The 17,369-nt window shown below is 46.5% G+C and overlaps 1 pseudogene; it reads right to left on the bottom strand.

The window, feature by feature from the left end:
- Positions 1–13,360: 13,360 nt before the first annotated feature.
- Positions 13,361–17,169, bottom strand: LOC138303807 (ammonium transporter Rh type C pseudogene; annotated as a pseudogene).
- Between the last annotated feature and the right edge of the window lie 200 nt (positions 17,170–17,369).

Genomic DNA, 17,369 nt, shown 5'->3' with positions numbered 1-17,369 from the left:
GACTGCGTTTTCTGGGTGGCACATCTCAGACACCCCCACTTCCATGAAGCTAAGCTCCACCCCATCCCACCTAGGCCTGGTAGTTCTCCCTAGCAACTCTTTATTGCAGTCACATACAAAACAACAACCTGGGGTCCCCACCCTGGGATCACTTATTTTAAATGAATTTTCACTGCAAGCACTCTTCGTCGTCTCTGCGTATGAGAACAATTGATGGTAGAGTTGTTAAATTGTTGGATGTCGGTAGGGCTCTATGTTTCCAGTCCTCACCTTTTACAATATTTTTATCTAGAGGCAGACAGTCCCATGTATTCAGGCTGAGTTACAAACAGAGATGGGTGTTCCTGGAAATTCATAAGGTGAGCCAAGCAAGAGCTGAGCCAAGAGTCTTTCTTGGCTCTAAAGGTACGTGCACAAGCCAAGCTTTGAAAATGTTTGGCATGTACATCATGCAAGAAACATAATGTGAAAATATGATAGTCTCTTCAAAATTTGAAAACGTGCAAAGGTGTTTCACCTTAGTACATCTGATTATATCAGTGCATATACAGATATTTATTAAACGAAATAGTTTGTACACATGAACTTAGAAACATAAATGGCTCACCCTCTGAACCACAATGCCATTAGTGAACTAAGATGTGTGTTATATACAACAAGGGAAACCCATGGATAGGGAGGGACCAGGGTTATGTATTATCTACAAGGGACAGTGGCAGAATGGGGCAGAGCAGATTGGGGTGGATTGAAATGGGGTGTAGTTGGATTGGGTGGGCTGGACTGGAGTGGGCTGGAGTGGGTTAGGGTGGGGTGGGGTGGATTGGATTGGGTAGGTTTGATTTGGGTGGGTTGCATTGGGGTGGATTGGAGAAGGGTGGATTGGAGTGCATTGAGGTGGGTGAATTGGATTGGAGTGAGGTGAATTGGATTGAGTGGTGTGGATTGGATTGAGTGGAGTGGATTTGATAGGGTGGGGTAGAGTCAATGGGGTGGAGTAGACTGGAGTGGGGTAGAATGCTGTGGGGTGAAGTGGAATACAGTAGATTGAACTAGAATGGGGTGGGCTGGATTGGAGTTGAGTGGATTGGATTGCTGTGGGGTGGATTGGCTTGGAGTGGGGTAGAATGGATTCGAGTGTGGTGGAATGGATTGAGTGGGGAGGGCTGGATTTAGGTGAGATTTACTGAATTGGGTGACGTGGATTGGATTGAGTGGGATGGATTGGATTGGAGTGATGTGTATTGGAGTCTGGTGTATTTTTGAAGTGGGGTGAAATGTAGTGCAGTTGATTGGAGTGTTGTGGGGTGGATTAGAGTTGAGTAGATTGGATTGTAGTGGGATGGATTGGATTGGTGTGAGGTGGATTGGTTTGAGTGGGGTGGATTGGATTGGGGTGGAATGGATTAGGGTGGGGTGGATTGGAGGAGGGTGGTTTGGAGTGACATGGATGTTTGGAGTTAGGTGGATTGAAGTGAGGTGATTGGAGTGGGGTGGACTGGAAGGGCTTGTATTGGATTGGGGTGGAGTGGACTGGATTTGAGTGGAGTGCGTTGTGGCGGCTTGGACTGGAGTGTAGTGGAGTGCATTGGAGTGGGGTAAATCAAATTGGTGTGGGTCAATTGGATTGGTGTGGGGTCGATTGGATTGCTGTGGGGTAGACTTTTTGTGGTGGGTGGATTTGTGGAGTGGGATGGATTGGAGTGGGGTGGATTGGACTGGAGTGAGGTGGATTAAGGTGGAATGGAGATTGGAGTGGGGTGGATTGGACTGGAGAGAGTTGGATTGGAGTGGAATGATTGGGATGGATTTGAGAGGGTTGATTTGGTTGGACTGGGTTGGAGTGGGTTAGATTGGTGTGGGGTGGATTGGACTAGAGGGGAGTGGATTAGACTGGAGTGAAGTAGAGTGGAGTGAGGTGGACTGGATAGTAGTGGGGTGGATTGGGATAGGGTGGACTGGATTGAGGTGAGGTGTTTTGGATGGGCTGTATTGAATTGGTGTGTGGTAGATTGCAGTGGATTGGAGTGGGGTGAAATGGGATGGAGTGGGTTGGATTGGATTTGGGAAAGGTGGAATGGATTGGAGTGGGGCAGATTGGAGTGGGGCAAATTGTTTTGGATTGGAGTGGGGCAGATTGGAGTGGAGTGGACTGTTTTGGATTGAGTGGGGCAGATTAGAAAGGGGTAGATTATTTTGGATTAGAGTTGGGCAATTTTCTTGGATTAGAGTTGGGAAGGTTGTTTTGGAATGGAGTGGGCCAGACTGTTTGGGATTGGAGTGGGGCAGATTGTTTGGGATTGGAGTGGTGCAGACCGGAGTGCTGCAGTTTGGAGTGTGGCAGATTGGGGTGGATTGGAGTGGGGTGGACTCTGGTGGGTTGTATTTTAGTGGGGTAAATTGGATTGGAGGAAGTCAATTGAATTGGTTTGGGGTAAATTGGTTTGAGGTGCATTGCAGAGGGGCAGTTTTTTTGGGGGGATTGGAGTGGAGCAAATTGGAGAGGGCAGATTATAGTAGGGAGATTATTTTGGATTCAAGTGGGTCAGATTAGAGTGGAGCGGATTGGAATTAGGCAGATTGTTTTGGACTGGAATGGGGCAGATTGTTTTGGATTGGAGTGGGGCAGATTGGAGTGGGACAGATTGGAGTTGGCCAGATTGTTTTGGATTGGGTGGGGGAGAATGGAGTGTGGCTGATTGGAGTGGGGCAGATTGGAGTGAGGCCGATTGTTTTGGATTGGAGTGGGACAGATTGGAGTGGGATAGATTGTTTTGGGTTAGAGTGGGGCAGTTTGGATTGTGTGGAAGAGTGTTTTGGATTGGAGAAGGGCAGATTGTTTTGGATTGGAGTGGGACAGATTGTTTAGGATTGAGAGGGGCATAATGGAGTGGATCAGATTATTTTAGATTGGAGTGGGGCAGGTTGATTTGGATTGGAGTGTAACAGATTAGAGTAGGGCAGATTTGTTTTAGATTGGAGTGGAACAGATTGTTTTACATTGGAGTGAGGCAGATTGAAGTGTAGCAGATTGAGATTGAAATGGCCAGATTGTTTGGGATTGGAGCAGGGCACATTAGAGTGGGCCAGATTGTTTTGGATTGGAGTGGGACAGATTCAAATGGGGCATATTGGAGTGATGCAGATTGGAGTGGTGTAGATAGGAGTGGGCCAGATTGGAATGGGGCAGATTGTTTTGGATTGGAGTGCCACAGACTGGAGTGTGGCAGATTGGAATGGGGCAGATTGGTTTGCATTGGAGTGGGGCAGATTCTCTTGGTTAGGAGTGGGGCATATTGGAGTGGGGCAGATTGTTTTTGGATTGGAGTGGGCAGGATTGTTTTGGATTGGAGTGGGGCAGATTGGAGTAGGACTGATTGGAGTTGGATTGAGTGGGGCAGATTGGAAAGGGGTGGATTATTTTGGATTAGAGTGAGGGAATTTTTGGGGATTGGAGTTAGTCAGATTGTTTGGGATTGGTGTGGTGCAGACCGGAGTGCTGCAGATTGGAGTGCTGCAGATTGGAGTGCGGCAGATTGGAGTGCAGCAGATTGGAGTGGGGCATATTGGAGTGGGGCAGATTGTTTTGAATTGGAGTGGGGCAGATTGGAGCTGGGTGGATTGTTTTGGATTGAGTGGGGCAGATTGGAAAGGGGTGGATTATTTTGGATTAGAGTGGGGCAATTGTTTTGGATTGGAGTTGGGCAGATTGTTTTGGAATGGAGTGGGGCAGACTGTTTGGGATTGGGGTTGGGCAGATTGTTAGGGATTGGAGTGGTGCAGACCAGAGTGCTGCAGATTGGAGTGATGCAGTTTGGAGTGCGGCATATTGGGGTGGTTTGGAGTGGAGTGGACTCTGGTTGGTTGTATTTTAGTGGGGTAAATTGGATTGGGGAAGTTAATTGAATTGGTTTGGGGTAAATTGGTTTGAGGTTCATTGAAGTGGGGCAGATTGGAGGGGGTAGATTGTTTTGGATTGGAGTGAGGCAGATTGGAGTGGGGCAGACTGTTTTGGATTGGAGTTAGACAGATTGGAGTGGGGCAGATTGTTTTGGATTGGAGAGGGTCAGATTGTTTTGGATTGGAGTGTGGCAGATTGGAGTGAGGCAGATTTTTTTAGATTGGAGTGGGGATATTGGAATGCAGCAGATTTGAGTGGGACGGATTGAAGTGGGCGGATTGGAGTGGGGCAGAATGTTTTGGATTGGAAAGGGGCAGATTGTTTAGGACTGAGAGGGGTATAATGGAGTGGAGCAGAATATTTTAGATTGGAGTGGGGCAAATTGATTTGGATTGGAATGAGACAGATTAGAGTGGGACAGATTGTTTTACATTGGAGTGGGGCAAATTGTTTTGGATGGATGTGAGGCAGATTGAAGTGGAACAGATTGGGATTGGAATGGGACGAATTGTTTTAAATTGGAGTGGTGCACATTAGAATGGGGCAGATTCTTTTGGATTGGAGTGGGACAGATTGGAGTGAAGCAGATTGGAGTGGTACAGATAGGAGGGGGAAGATTGTTTTGGATTGGAGGGAGGCAGATTGGAGTGGGGAAGAGTGTTTTGGATTGGAGTGAGGCAGATTGGAGTTGGGCAAGTTGTTTTGGATTGGAGTGGGGCAGATTGTTTTGCATTGGAGTGAGGCAGATTGGAGTGGGTCAGGTTGTTTTGGATTGGAGTGGGACAGATTGTTTTTGATTCGAGTGCGGCAGATAATTTTAGATTGGAGTGGGGCAGGTTGTTTTGGATTGGAGTGGGGAGATTGGTGTGCAGCAGATTTGAGTGGGGCAGATTGAAGTGGGGCGGATTGGAGTGGGGGAAATTGTTTTGGATTGCAGTGGGGAAGATTGTTTAGGATTGAGAGGGGCATAATGGAGTGGAGCAGATTAGCATATTATTTTAGATTAGAGTGGGGCAGGTTGATTTGGATTGGAGTGAGACAGATTAGAGTGGGGCAGATTTGTTTTAGATTGGAGTGGGACAGATTGTTTTACATTGGAGTGGGGCTGATTGTTTTGGATTGAAGTGAGGCAGATTGAAGTGGAGCAGAATGGTATTGGAGTGGGCAGATTGTTTGGGATTGGAGTGGGGCACATTAGAATGGGACAGATTGTTTTGGATTGGAGTGTGACAGATTGAAATGGGGCAGGTTGCAATGATGCAGATTGGAGTGGTGTAGCTAGGAGTGGGGCAGATTGGAACGGGGCAGATTGTTTTGGATTGAGTGCAGCAAACTGGAGTGTGGCAAATTGGAATGGGGCAGATTGGATTGGAGTGGGGCAGATTCTCTTGATTAGGAGTGGGGCATATTGGAGTAGGGCAGATTGATTTGGATTGGAGTGGGCAGGATTGTTTTGGATTGGAGTGGGCAGATTGTTTTGGATTGGAGTGAGGCAGATTGGAATGGGGCAGACTGCTCTGGATTGGAGTGAGGCCGATTGGAGCGGGGCAGATTGTTTTGGATTGGAGTGGGGCAGATTGTTTTGGATTGGAGTGGGGCAGATTGGAGTGAGGCAGGGTTTTTAGTGAGGCAGGGTTTTTAGACTGGAATGGGGCAGATTGTTTTAGATTGAAGTGGGGGAGATTGAAGAGCAGCAGATTTGAGTGGGCCAATTGTTTTGGATTGGAGTGAGGCAGACTGGAGTTAGGCAGATTGTTTTGGATTGCGTGGCGAGGTGTTTTTGGATTGGAGTGAGGCAGATTGGAGTGGGGCAAACCTCTTTGGATTGGAGTTAGGCAGATTGCAGTGGGGCAGATTGTTTTGGATTGGAGTGGGCAGATTGTTTTGGATTGGGGTAGGGTAGATTGTTTAGGATTGAGAGGGGCATAATGGAGTGCAGCAGATTATTTTAGATTGGAGCGTGGTAGATTGTTTTGGATTGAAGTGGGGGAGACTGAAATGCAGCAGATTTGAGTGGGGCAGATTGAAGTGGGGCAGATTGGAGTGGGCAGATTGTTTTGGATTGGAGTGAGGTAGATTGAAGTAGGGCAGACTGTTTTGGATTGGAGTGAGGCAGATCGGAGTTGGGCAGATTGTTCTGGATTGGAGTGGGGCAGATTGCAGTGGGGCAGACTGTTTTGGATTGGAGTGAGGCAGATTAGAGTGGGGCATATTATTTTGGATTGAGTGAGGCAGATTGAAGTGGGGCAGACTGTTTTGGATTGGAGCGAGACAGATTGGAGTGGGGCACATTGTTTTGGATTGGAGAGCGGCAGATTGGAGTGGGGCAGATTGTTTTGGATTGGAGTGGGACAGATCGTTTTGGATTGGTGTGGGACAGATTGTTTTGGTTTGGAGAGGTGAAGATTTTTTGGATTGGACTGGGGCAGATTGGAGTGGGACACACTGGAGTGGGGCAGATTGGAGGTGGGCAGACTGGAGCATGGCAGATTGTTTTGGAATGAAGTGAGGCAGATATTTTTGGGATTGGAGTGGGGCAAATTGTTTTTGATTTGAGTGAGGCAGATTGAAGTGAGACAGATTGTTTTAGATTTGAGTGGAGCATTTTGTTTTGGATAGGCTTGGGGCAGATTGGAGTAGGGCAGATTGTTTGGAATTGGAGTTGGGCAGATTGGAGTGGGTTACATTGTTTTGGATTGGGGCAGACTGGAGTGAGGCAGAATGTTTCGGGTTGGCATGGGGCAGAATGGAGTGGGCAGATTGTTGTGGATTGGAGTGGAGCAGATTGAAATGGGGCAGATTTTTTTGGTTTGGAGTGGAGCAGACTGTTTTGGATTGGAGTGGGGCAGATTGAAGTAGGGCAGACTGTTTTGGATTGGAGTGAGGCAGATCGGAGTTGGGCAGATTGTTCTGGATTTGAGTGGGGCAGATTGCAGTGGGGCAGACTGTTTTAGATTGGAGTGAGGCAGATTAGAGTGGGGCATATTATTTTGGATTGGAGTGAGGCACATTGAAGTGGGGCAGACTGTTTTGGATTGGAGCGAGACAGATTGGAGTGGGGCACATTGTTTTGGATTGGAGAGCGGCAGATTGGAGTGGGGCAGATTGTTTTGGATTGGAGTGGGACAGATTGTTTTGGATTGGAGTGGGACAGATTGTTTTGGTTTGGAGAGGTGAAGATTTTTTGGACTGGACTGGGGCAGATTGGAGTGGGACACACTGGAGTGGGGCAGATTGGAGGTGGGCAGACTGGAGCATGGCAGATTGTTTTGGAATGAAGTGAGGCAGATATTTTGGGGATTGGAGTGGGGCAAATTGTTTTTGATTTGAGTGAGGCAGATTGAAGTGAGACAGATTGTTTTAGATTTGAGTGGGGCATATTGTTTTGGATAGGCTTGGGGCAGATTGGAGTAGGGCAGATTGTTTGGAATTGGAGTTGGGCAGATTGGAGTGGGTTACATTGTTTTGGATTGGGGCAGATTAAAGTGGGGCAGACTGGAGTGAGGCAGAATGTTTCGGGTTGGCGTGGGGCAGAATGGAGTGGGCAGATTGTTTTGGATTGGAGTGGAGCAGATTGAAATGGGGCAGATTGTTTTGGTTTGAGTGGAGCAGACTGTTTTGGATTGGAGTGGGGCAGATTGTTTTGGATTAGAATGGGACATGTTTTGGATTTGAGCGTGGCAGACTGTTTCAGATTGAAGTGGCAGACTGGAGTGGTTCAAATTGTTTTGGAATGGAGTGAGGCAGACTGTTTGGGATGCAGTAGGGCAGGTTATTTTGGATTGGAGTGGAGCATATTGTTTTGGATTGAAGTGGGGCAGATTGATTTAGATTAGAGTGGGGCAGATTGCTTTAGGTTGGAGTGGGGCAGAATGTTTGGGGTTGGAGTGGGGCAGGTTGTTTTGGATTGCAGTGGAACAGATTGGAGTGGGAAGATTGTTTTAGATTGGAGTGAGACTGTTTTGGATTGGAGTGAGGCAGATCGGAGTTGGGCAGATTGTTCTGGATTTGAGTGGGGCAGATTGCAGTGGGGCAGACTGTTTTAGATTGGAGTGAGGCAGATTAGAGTGGGGCATATTATTTTGGATTGGAGTGAGGCACATTGAAGTGGGGCAGACTGTTTTGGATTGGAGCGAGACAGATTGGAGTGGGGCACATTGTTTTGGATTGGAGAGCGGCAGATTGGAGTGGGGCAGATTGTTTTGGATTGAAGTGGGACAGATTGTTTTGGATTGGAGTGGGACAGATTGTTTTGGTTTGGAGAGGTGAAGATTTTTTGGACTGGACTGGGGCAGATTGGAGTGGGACACACTGGAGTGGGGCAGATTGGAGGTGGGCAGACTGGAGCATGGCAGATTGTTTTGGAATGAAGTGAGGCAGATATTTTGGGGATTGGAGTGGGGCAAATTGTTTTTGATTTGAGTGAGGCAGATTGAAGTGAGACAGATTGTTTTAGATTTGAGTGGGGCATATTGTTTTGGATAGGCTTGGGGCAGATTGGAGTAGGGCAGATTGTTTGGAATTGGAGTTGGGCAGATTGGAGTGGGTTACATTGTTTTGGATTGGGGCAGATTAAAGTGGGGCAGACTGGAGTGAGGCAGAATGTTTCGGGTTGGCGTGGGGCAGAATGGAGTGGGCAGATTGTTTTGGATTGGAGTGGAGCAGATTGAAATGGGGCAGATTGTTTTGGTTTGAGTGGAGCAGACTGTTTTGGATTGGAGTGGGGCAGATTGTTTTGGATTAGAATGGGACATGTTTTGGATTTGAGCGTGGCAGACTGTTTCAGATTGAAGTGGCAGACTGGAGTGGTTCAAATTGTTTTGGAATGGAGTGAGGCAGACTGTTTGGGATGCAGTAGGGCAGGTTATTTTGGATTGGAGTGGAGCATATTGTTTTGGATTGAAGTGGGGCAGATTGATTTAGATTAGAGTGGGGCAGATTGCTTTAGGTTGGAGTGGGGCAGAATGTTTGGGGTTGGAGTGGGGCAGGTTGTTTTGGATTGCAGTGGAACAGATTGGAGTGGGAAGATTGTTTTAGATTGGAGTGAGGTAGATTTATTTAGATTAGAGTCAAGCAGATTGCTTTAGTTTGGAGTTGGGCACAATGTTGGGGATTAGAGTGTGGCAGATTGTTTTGAATTGCAGTAGGGCAAATTGATGTGGGGCAGATTGTTTTGGATTGGAATGGGGAAGATTGGAGTGGGGCATATTGTTTTGAATAGGAGTGGGGCAGATTGGAGTGGGGAAAATTGTTTTGGATTTGAGTGGGGCAGATTATTTTGATTGGAGTGTGGCAGATTGCTTGGCGTGGGGCAGATTGTTATGGACCAGAGTGGGGCAGATTGGAGTGGGCAGATTCTTTTGGATTGGAGCGGGAAGATTGTTTTGGATTGGAGTGGGCAGATTGGAGTATGACAATACACCTATGAAGGGGTGAGAGGAAAAATCTCTTCTTGTCCAACCTCCCAATATATCTAACACTATCACAAAAGGGACCAGAAACACCAGTACGTTCCCCCGCTCCTGTGGGCGGGCGACTACCAGTAAGAAAAACTGTCACCACCCACTCATTGTGGCATGCTTCATCATTGGGCTTTTGCTAACACACACCTACGTAAACCCATGTTGGAGTGGAGCAGTAAGGGTGGGGAACAAAAAACACTACGCAACAACACAAACAACAACGCGGATCGGAACAAACAATAGAACATAAAACTGTCTCGAGGATGTCCCCTTCCTTAATTTTTATTAAAGGACCCCCTGGACAGGATTAAAAATGGACCCCTGGTGGTGACTTACAGGATACCATTACCTGTTCACCCCAGTACCTGTTCAACAGTCAACATGTTTCAGCTGTTTTCTGCTGGCCCTAAGGGTCAATCGGCCTTCATCAGGACCTCAATGTATCCCCGTTATTTCTATCCCCTACCTATCATAAATCAGGGGTTTTATTACTCTGCGGATCCGGGTACATTTGTCCCTCTTCGTATACACACAGATTGGAGTATGGCCAATTGTTTTAAATTGGAATGGGGGCAGATTGTTTTAGATTAGAAAGGGGCGGGTTGTTTTAGAATGGAGTGGTGCCGATTGGAGTGGGGCAGGTGTTGTAGAATGGGATGGTGTGGGTTGGGAGGATGGAGTGTGGCAGACTGGGGTGAGTGGTTTGGTTTGGTTTGGTTTGGAGTGGGGTGGATTGGAATGGAGTGGATTGCACTGGTCTGGGGTCAATTGGCTTGAGGTTGGTGCACTGAATTAAGTGGGGTGGATTGGTGGGTGGTTAGTTGGGGAGGATTTGCATAGATTGGAGTGGGGTGGATTGGATTGGAGTGGGATGGGGTGTACCGCACAATTATGTGCTAAAGCATAATTTCGGAAATTACTCGTACGAAAGGAACAATGTCATTTTGCAATACTTAGAACATAATAACTGTCATATTTTGAGGGCAGTGCCCTCCAGCAAAAACAAAACAAAACACGAGTGCAAAGTGAGAAAAGAAAACTTGGCAAAATAAAAATAAAAAAGAGTTAACTATAGAAAATAAATCTTTGCAATTTTGTTTGTCCTGCTGGGCACGTTTTCGCCAGTCACGCGCTTTCTGTTTGCAGGGCCCCAGGAGTGAAAAAGAGGTACCTCAATCATGTTGGGAGAAGTGGTCAGGCACCGATTAAGTTGAATCAATCAGTGCTTGATCCCTGCTCCACAGACAGGAATGGAAACGATGCTAGGCCTGCATTAACAAGTACAAGGCTTTAAAGAAGAGTGCCATGCGTGTCAACAAATGGTAAGTAACGGGCGGGCCCCAAGCCCTTTTTAGTTAAGAACAGAGTCTCACAAGCGAGAAGCATGTGCTAGCGCATACTCTTGCAGGCTCCACCCAAAAATGGAAAAGATACCAGTGAGCATTGATCCCTGCCCAGGACTGCATGAAGCTTGAGCTTTTGGGAGGCTGGCAATGGTACTAAGGGAGGAAGATGCCTGTGCTGTGAATTCCTGTGATAAAATATATGTGGCACTGGTGTGGTTTAGAATTAGGCGTTGAGGTTCTAATTGGAGAAAGAGCAGTGGCTGTTTGAGGAGTTTTTGCTGTGAGGCCAGGTTCATTACATTTTAACTGCAGTGATTTACAGCTTCGTCTTCTGCTGATTTATGGAGCAAGAGACATGGAACCTTGCGTATATACAAACAAGTAAGCCCATTGAACAGAAAGTAGGTAAATAACACAGCGAAGCCGACCAATGGTAAGCGATGAATGGGCTTCAAGCCGCTGTATGTTCTTGGTAAGGCCATAACATGCCTTTCACAACCAGACAGCTTGCTCTGTCTTGTTGGATCGATCCAAGAAGCGACTCGGCCAACCTGCATCGATGATGTCTGGGATTGAACTTCAGCCCACGGGAGCAGCATCTCAAACACACGATACTGGATGGAATTATGGGAGAAAAGAGAACCACCCCACTAGTGGGCACACGTGGATTTTTGGGCAAAGATTACATTATACTGAAAACCCCGTAGTCAAAGAATTGCATTAAATCCAGCATTATTGAAAATGTGTCTCGTTGCATGGTATTGCGTAATGGTATTCACATAGCACTTCATGGCCATTGTGGAGCTAAACAGGGCAACAACTTCGAAGAAGGAGTTCAAGTCTAAGTTCACTGAACTCCGGGGTGCCTTGCACCATCCTTATTTCAGTAGTTAAATGCACTTTGTTCCTCGTAGTGTCTTCTCACTTTCTTCCCCTCCACTTCCAGACTTCTTGCCCGGCTTCTTTGGACTCAAAATATAGTCCGGGTGTATGCAGAGTATATGTGAAATCCGTAGGACACGAATCAAATCAGTGTGCAGCCTGTGACTTGTGGCAAGAGGATTTGTACAGTAGCTACTGCAGAGCACTGTCAAAGCTGGCAGCCTGCTGTACAATACATGGGGCGGGCATATTCCTGTTCTGCTGAACTCTAGCAGTGCACGAAGGTCAGTGGAGACTTCCTTATCAGCTGTTGATGTAAGCTGCTGGAGAAAAACCTCGTGCACTAACCTGAAAGGGGAGCCTTCAGCTTAATCTTTAAGTGTTTACCTGGAAGTTGCAGCTCTTCTTGGTAGGGTTTTTAAGACTGTCTGCCACTAATTGCACACATTGTGCCTTCATAACTCAGCTTTATAAACTTTTATAGGAATGTTTTGACTCAGACCTGGCCCGTAACACACTTTAATATTTGCTTCTCATGCCACAAGTAGGCTATTGTAATGGCATGACAGTATAACAATTCAAAACATATGTCAGTACTCCATGAAACAAATTGTATAAAATAGCCCCAACTTCTTGTAATTAGAATATTGTAAGTCACTAAGACTTTCAGAGGCAATAGAGACAGATGAGGTCAAAGGCTAAATGACTTGCATGTAGTAATTGAACTTCAAGGTGATTAGCAATGTCCTCTATATTTACCTGTGTGGGTAATTTATTCCCTATAATACATGATTCCCTCAAACACCACACATGTTGGTAAAAACAAAACAATTATCACATTCAAAGTATCAAAACACTCCATGTGCACAGATATTCCATTCAGTATGAACAGAGACAATTTCACGTCTGCACATTTTGATGCCAGTAAGCACAGACTGCTGACAAAAAGAAGAGCATACATATGTCCTTATTTATTACGTTTGGGCGGCTTTTATTGAACAAAATGCAGTGATACAACCCCTTTTTTTACAGGAAACCATGAGATGTGGGAAATATTTCACAGTTAGCTGTAAAATACTGGTTTCATTACCAAAATGACAGCCCCCTAGCCCCTCTGCAAAACTTAATCACTGTCAGGGTCACTGGGATTGTGCAGCAAGGTTATCTAAACTATAAGGCAAGGTTATTTAAATTACGTGGCAAAAGCACAACTTATGGAGAACATTATCTGGCACTATTAGTTTCATCCATTAGATCTAGAAGCCACAATTTGGGTAAAGCTGAAATGAGTGCAAATTATAAGGAAATTTATGTGACACATATGGTAGATCCATAATTAGGAGGTAAATGCTGGAGGCACCGAATTCCATAAATACAATGACCCTCATCATTGTCCATTGTTTCATCAACAATTTCTTCATAAAAGGGAAGGTTAAACAATCTTATTAATACAATCATTGCCTGCTGTAAGCTTCACTTTGAAGGAAACAGCTTTTTCAATAAAGATACCCGAAAATGAACCCGTTATTTAAAAAGATATAACGAGTAAAGTGATATTGTCCTTTTTTGCAATCTCAGGTTTCTTGTAAATTTACAAACTACTTGGCCTCTGGTATCATGGTTTATGATGTCAAAAAAAAGCACAATTTCATAGTATTACATATATACCAGATATATATCCTCTCTCTCCCTCTCTCTCTGTATATATATATATATATATATATATATATATATATATATATATATATCTTTCAATTGCTTGTTGGTGTATTTGGGTGTTCAACTGGTACTAATAAGGTGACACCTTTGCCCAGATAGTATTACCATGTGCAAAATTGACAAAATAATGAAGTACTTTTATCACAAAATGTGCTGCATTAATCGCAATAATTTGGCTTGCCTTGCCGCATAATTTAGTCAACTCTTTCACTTAATTTGGTCCTCTCATACCACATAATTCCAGTGGGCCTGCTTATCAAATGTACTTGCCTACAGTTCCAGTTCAGGCTGGGTACTCGCGAATTGTAAAGCCAAAATGACTTTATTTTAGCTGTCTCTCGCCTAAAATTGCCCCAGTTTTAATATTAGGCAATGGGAAAAATAAGTTATTTCGATTTTTTTCACGCTCTCTCTCTCTTTCCTGTTTCGAAACGTCGCCATGCCTGATAACAGGAAATATCAAATATAAGCATTTGTAAATAAAGTGTAAAACGGAACTGAATCTTTGAAAATGTGTGCACGGTCATCTACATCTTGTATTATGACTAATTTACACACAGGGGGGTGAATTTGCAGTCAGACCCTGGCCTGAGGGCAAACAGACACCTCTCTCTCCAGCAGCGCTACCTCTTAGACTGTTGCAGAACAAAGGGCCGAGAGTCCAAAGCTGTCAAACTCTAAAACAAACCTTAAGTAAACGGGTGGAGACAGCTGCTGTGCGGCCCCGCTTGAGATTGTGTGATTTCGGATCAGAGGTCCGGATTGCCCCTCTCTGATAGCCGGTGGGGTGTGGGGGAGGTGTGTGGGGGGGAGGATGAAGCGGCGGAGCGCGCGCTCTGCAGGCAGCATGGATTTCTCGACACATGTGTACTTCACTGGGGCTTTTATGACGTCACTCATAGCTATGACACGCGCCACCTGTGATACTTCACTTCAGGCGTCTAGTGGCATCATTTTTTGTCACTGGAGGGGCCTGACTACAAAATTGCTTTGTAATAAGAATTTTATGGGAGGACTTTATGGGGTGATTCAATTCTCCTAGGTACACTGGCAACACGGCGCGGATGACCCTGCATTCAATCCTTCCAAAGTCAGTCAATTGAGTACCTGTAAACTAGTTAATAGTTTCACATATTATTTACAGTGCTTAAAAACAGTAGTGCGAAGGTTAAAGCGCTGTATAAAACTCACTAGCTGTACTATAAAGTGCCAGTAACCGATGTTATTAGAACGCAACTCGGTAGTGCTGTTTTTATCAACTTTGAAGACGGACAACTGAGAAAATTCTGGCCTCTGACCTCTAACCTACCTATTGCACGCAGACCCACTGAGCTATCTTTCCCGTGGGTTCTTGTAGGAAATCTAAGTGGGTTTTACTTTGAGAGAAAGACATGGGGTGGCCAGGGGGTTGGGGGAGGGGCTGGAAAATTAATCATGTGACAATTACAGTTTCTTTCATGAGTGGAATAATTGAAGACAAGGGGTTAATATGTCATAGGTTATGGAGTCACTTCTTATTCTGGAAAATGTTATTTGCATACACTCCACTTTAAAATTAAAAATGTGTAAATTGTGTTAGGGTACTTCATAGTTTACCGTGCAAGGCTCTTTGTATTTAGATACATATGGTGTTTTTGTTCACGTCTAGTTGACAACAAGTGTTGACAGATTGCCAGGGCACTGTGGGGAGATTATAACTGCAACACACAACCTTTATTCCTGAAACATCCTTAGACCACTGCTCAGGACGGAATGAGAAACAACCTCTGATTGGCAGTTCATAGTTCTGTTAGCCAGTCATCAGCAACATGTCACTGTTCAAAACTAGCACCGAACCAGTGACTAGATTCACATAGCACCTAATGCCAACCGGGACAGTCTTCAAGGCACGGCCAGTTTAGGACTAGGCTGAGGCTTCCCATCACACAGTGCGTCTGAAAGAAACTGGGATCTGAAAGGATCTCCCCTGTCTCTTATCCAGTGCTTGAAGTGGAAGTACAGACACGCCCGTACTCTCTATCCCAGGATACCTGACTGCTGCTGAGAAGAGCTGGTACTCTTCCACTGGAACGATTGGACCTCTGCTGAGGAGTGCAGGCCCTCTCCCTTTAAAATCAAAGCAGTGCAGGACCTCAGTACCTGATAGTGCCTCCCCATTTATAGCACAGCGTTTAGCCCCAGGAACATTAGTCCTGTGTTAGAACATCAGTGCATGCAAAAATTCCCAGGAAGGAGGACGAATGGTGCAAACATATGTTGCAGTTCCACTAGGCTGCTGCATGCACCACTCATGTCCTATAGACCGCAAAGTTCTAGAGTCAAGCACCAGCAGCCGGGCTCCCTTGTTGCCCTGTGGTTTAAGACTGGCAGGAGGTTACACCGGTGGCCATGGTCTCACTCAAGCACATTCATATATCTTTAAGAGGTAGGCCGGCCTCCCCATTCTCGTCGACTCCCGGGTACCGCGTAACCTTCTGGGATTCTGAAACCTTGAAGTAGGGTTCATCATCGAAGCAGAACTCATCGGGTGGCTGGCCAAGGAAGGGCATCTTTAGCAGCAGCCCAGTGACGTAGCCACCAACTAGGGAGATTGCAAATGTTACCCCAAATCCAGCAGCTTGGTAGAGGGCCTGGTCGGTGGGGCTGCGTTCGGTCTCTGCTACCACGGTTGAGGTAATAGCTGGTATATCATGCTCCGCTGCCCTGTCTGGGAAGATCTCGTAGAGGCTGGATCCGTAAATTGCCTCCGAAGAGCACAGTATGGCCACAATGCTCCCCACAGTGCCCACAATGCCCGGCAGGCCGTGTAAGTTGTGAATGCCACACTGATCCTGCAAGTGGAGCTTCTGGGACAGGAAGGGCGTCAAGTACTGAAAACCAAAGACACAGACCATGGCCCCTAGGCAACCCAGGCCGAAGGCCCCTGCTGGTGTTATCATCATGTCTGCTGCAGCACCCACAGCCACCCCTCCAGCCAGAGTGGCATTCTGCACGTGGACCAAGTTAAGTTTCCCCTTCTTGTTCATTAAGCTTGACAAGGCAAATGTGGTCATGGTGCAGGAGCTCAGGGCAATAAAGGTGTTGAGGACAGCCCGGTGCTGAGCATCTCCAGGACGCGCGAGCACCGCATTGAAGCTCGGCCAGTAAATCCAGAGAAAGAAGGTGCCCAAGAGCGAGAGGAGATCAGTCATAGATGTGGTGATCTCCTTGGGATGGCCACTCTTGAGGTGCGGTCTATAGAGGATCTGAGTGACGCCAAGGCCAAAGTAACAAGCAAAGACATGGATGGCAATGGTCCCGCTCACATCCACAACCTTGAGATACGTGGTGAGGAGCCACTCATTGACCACAAATAGTGGGATCTCGAGAATACCCATCAGCAGCAGCTGGACAGGGCTGGTCTTGCCCAGCACGGCCCCGGCAGAGATCAAAACCACGACTGAAGCAAACTCGGCATTGAGGACATTCTCCATTCCAAGGTGGATCTTCCCATCCCAGTAGTGGTAGAAAAACCCTTGAACCAGCAGTGCCCACTGGATGCCGAAGTTGCCCACCAGGAAGTTGAAGGCCATGGCGCTGAAGCCGTAAAGTTTCATGAATGCCAGCAGAAGGCCCAACCCAACGAACAGCATGGCGTGGATGTCCTTAAAGAGTGGGAAGACGCTGTAGAGTCTGTTGTCCATCGGCTTGGTTGTGTTGCTCTGGGCAGCAGCATCGGCATGCTCATCGTACACCACAAACACAATAAACATTGCCAGCAGCGCCCCCTGCAGCAGCAGAATCAGAGTGGGCAGGCGGCACCGCATGTTGGTGGAGAACACCTTGGACATCCTGGTGGAACTGGATGGACCTCCAGATGGGAAGTAGATCCAACAGCGCGAGCCACCGTCAGGCGCCGCAACTTATACCGAGTTCCCATGCAAGCCAAAGCCAGGGCCGCCCTCCCATTGGCTGAAGGCCAACCGTGCCAATTGCTGCAATTATCAGGCTTCATCAATGAGCGTGAACTCTGACCGCATAACTTGCGAGAAGGGTTACATATTACCTTTTATTACCCTCGTT

The sequence above is a fragment of the Pleurodeles waltl genome, chromosome 7 (assembly GCF_031143425.1).
Source record: "Pleurodeles waltl isolate 20211129_DDA chromosome 7, aPleWal1.hap1.20221129, whole genome shotgun sequence".
In the NCBI taxonomy this organism is placed as follows: domain Eukaryota; kingdom Metazoa; phylum Chordata; class Amphibia; order Caudata; family Salamandridae; genus Pleurodeles; species Pleurodeles waltl.
Note: the sequence above shows the minus strand (reverse complement) of the source record. Positions and strands in the feature narration are given on the sequence as shown.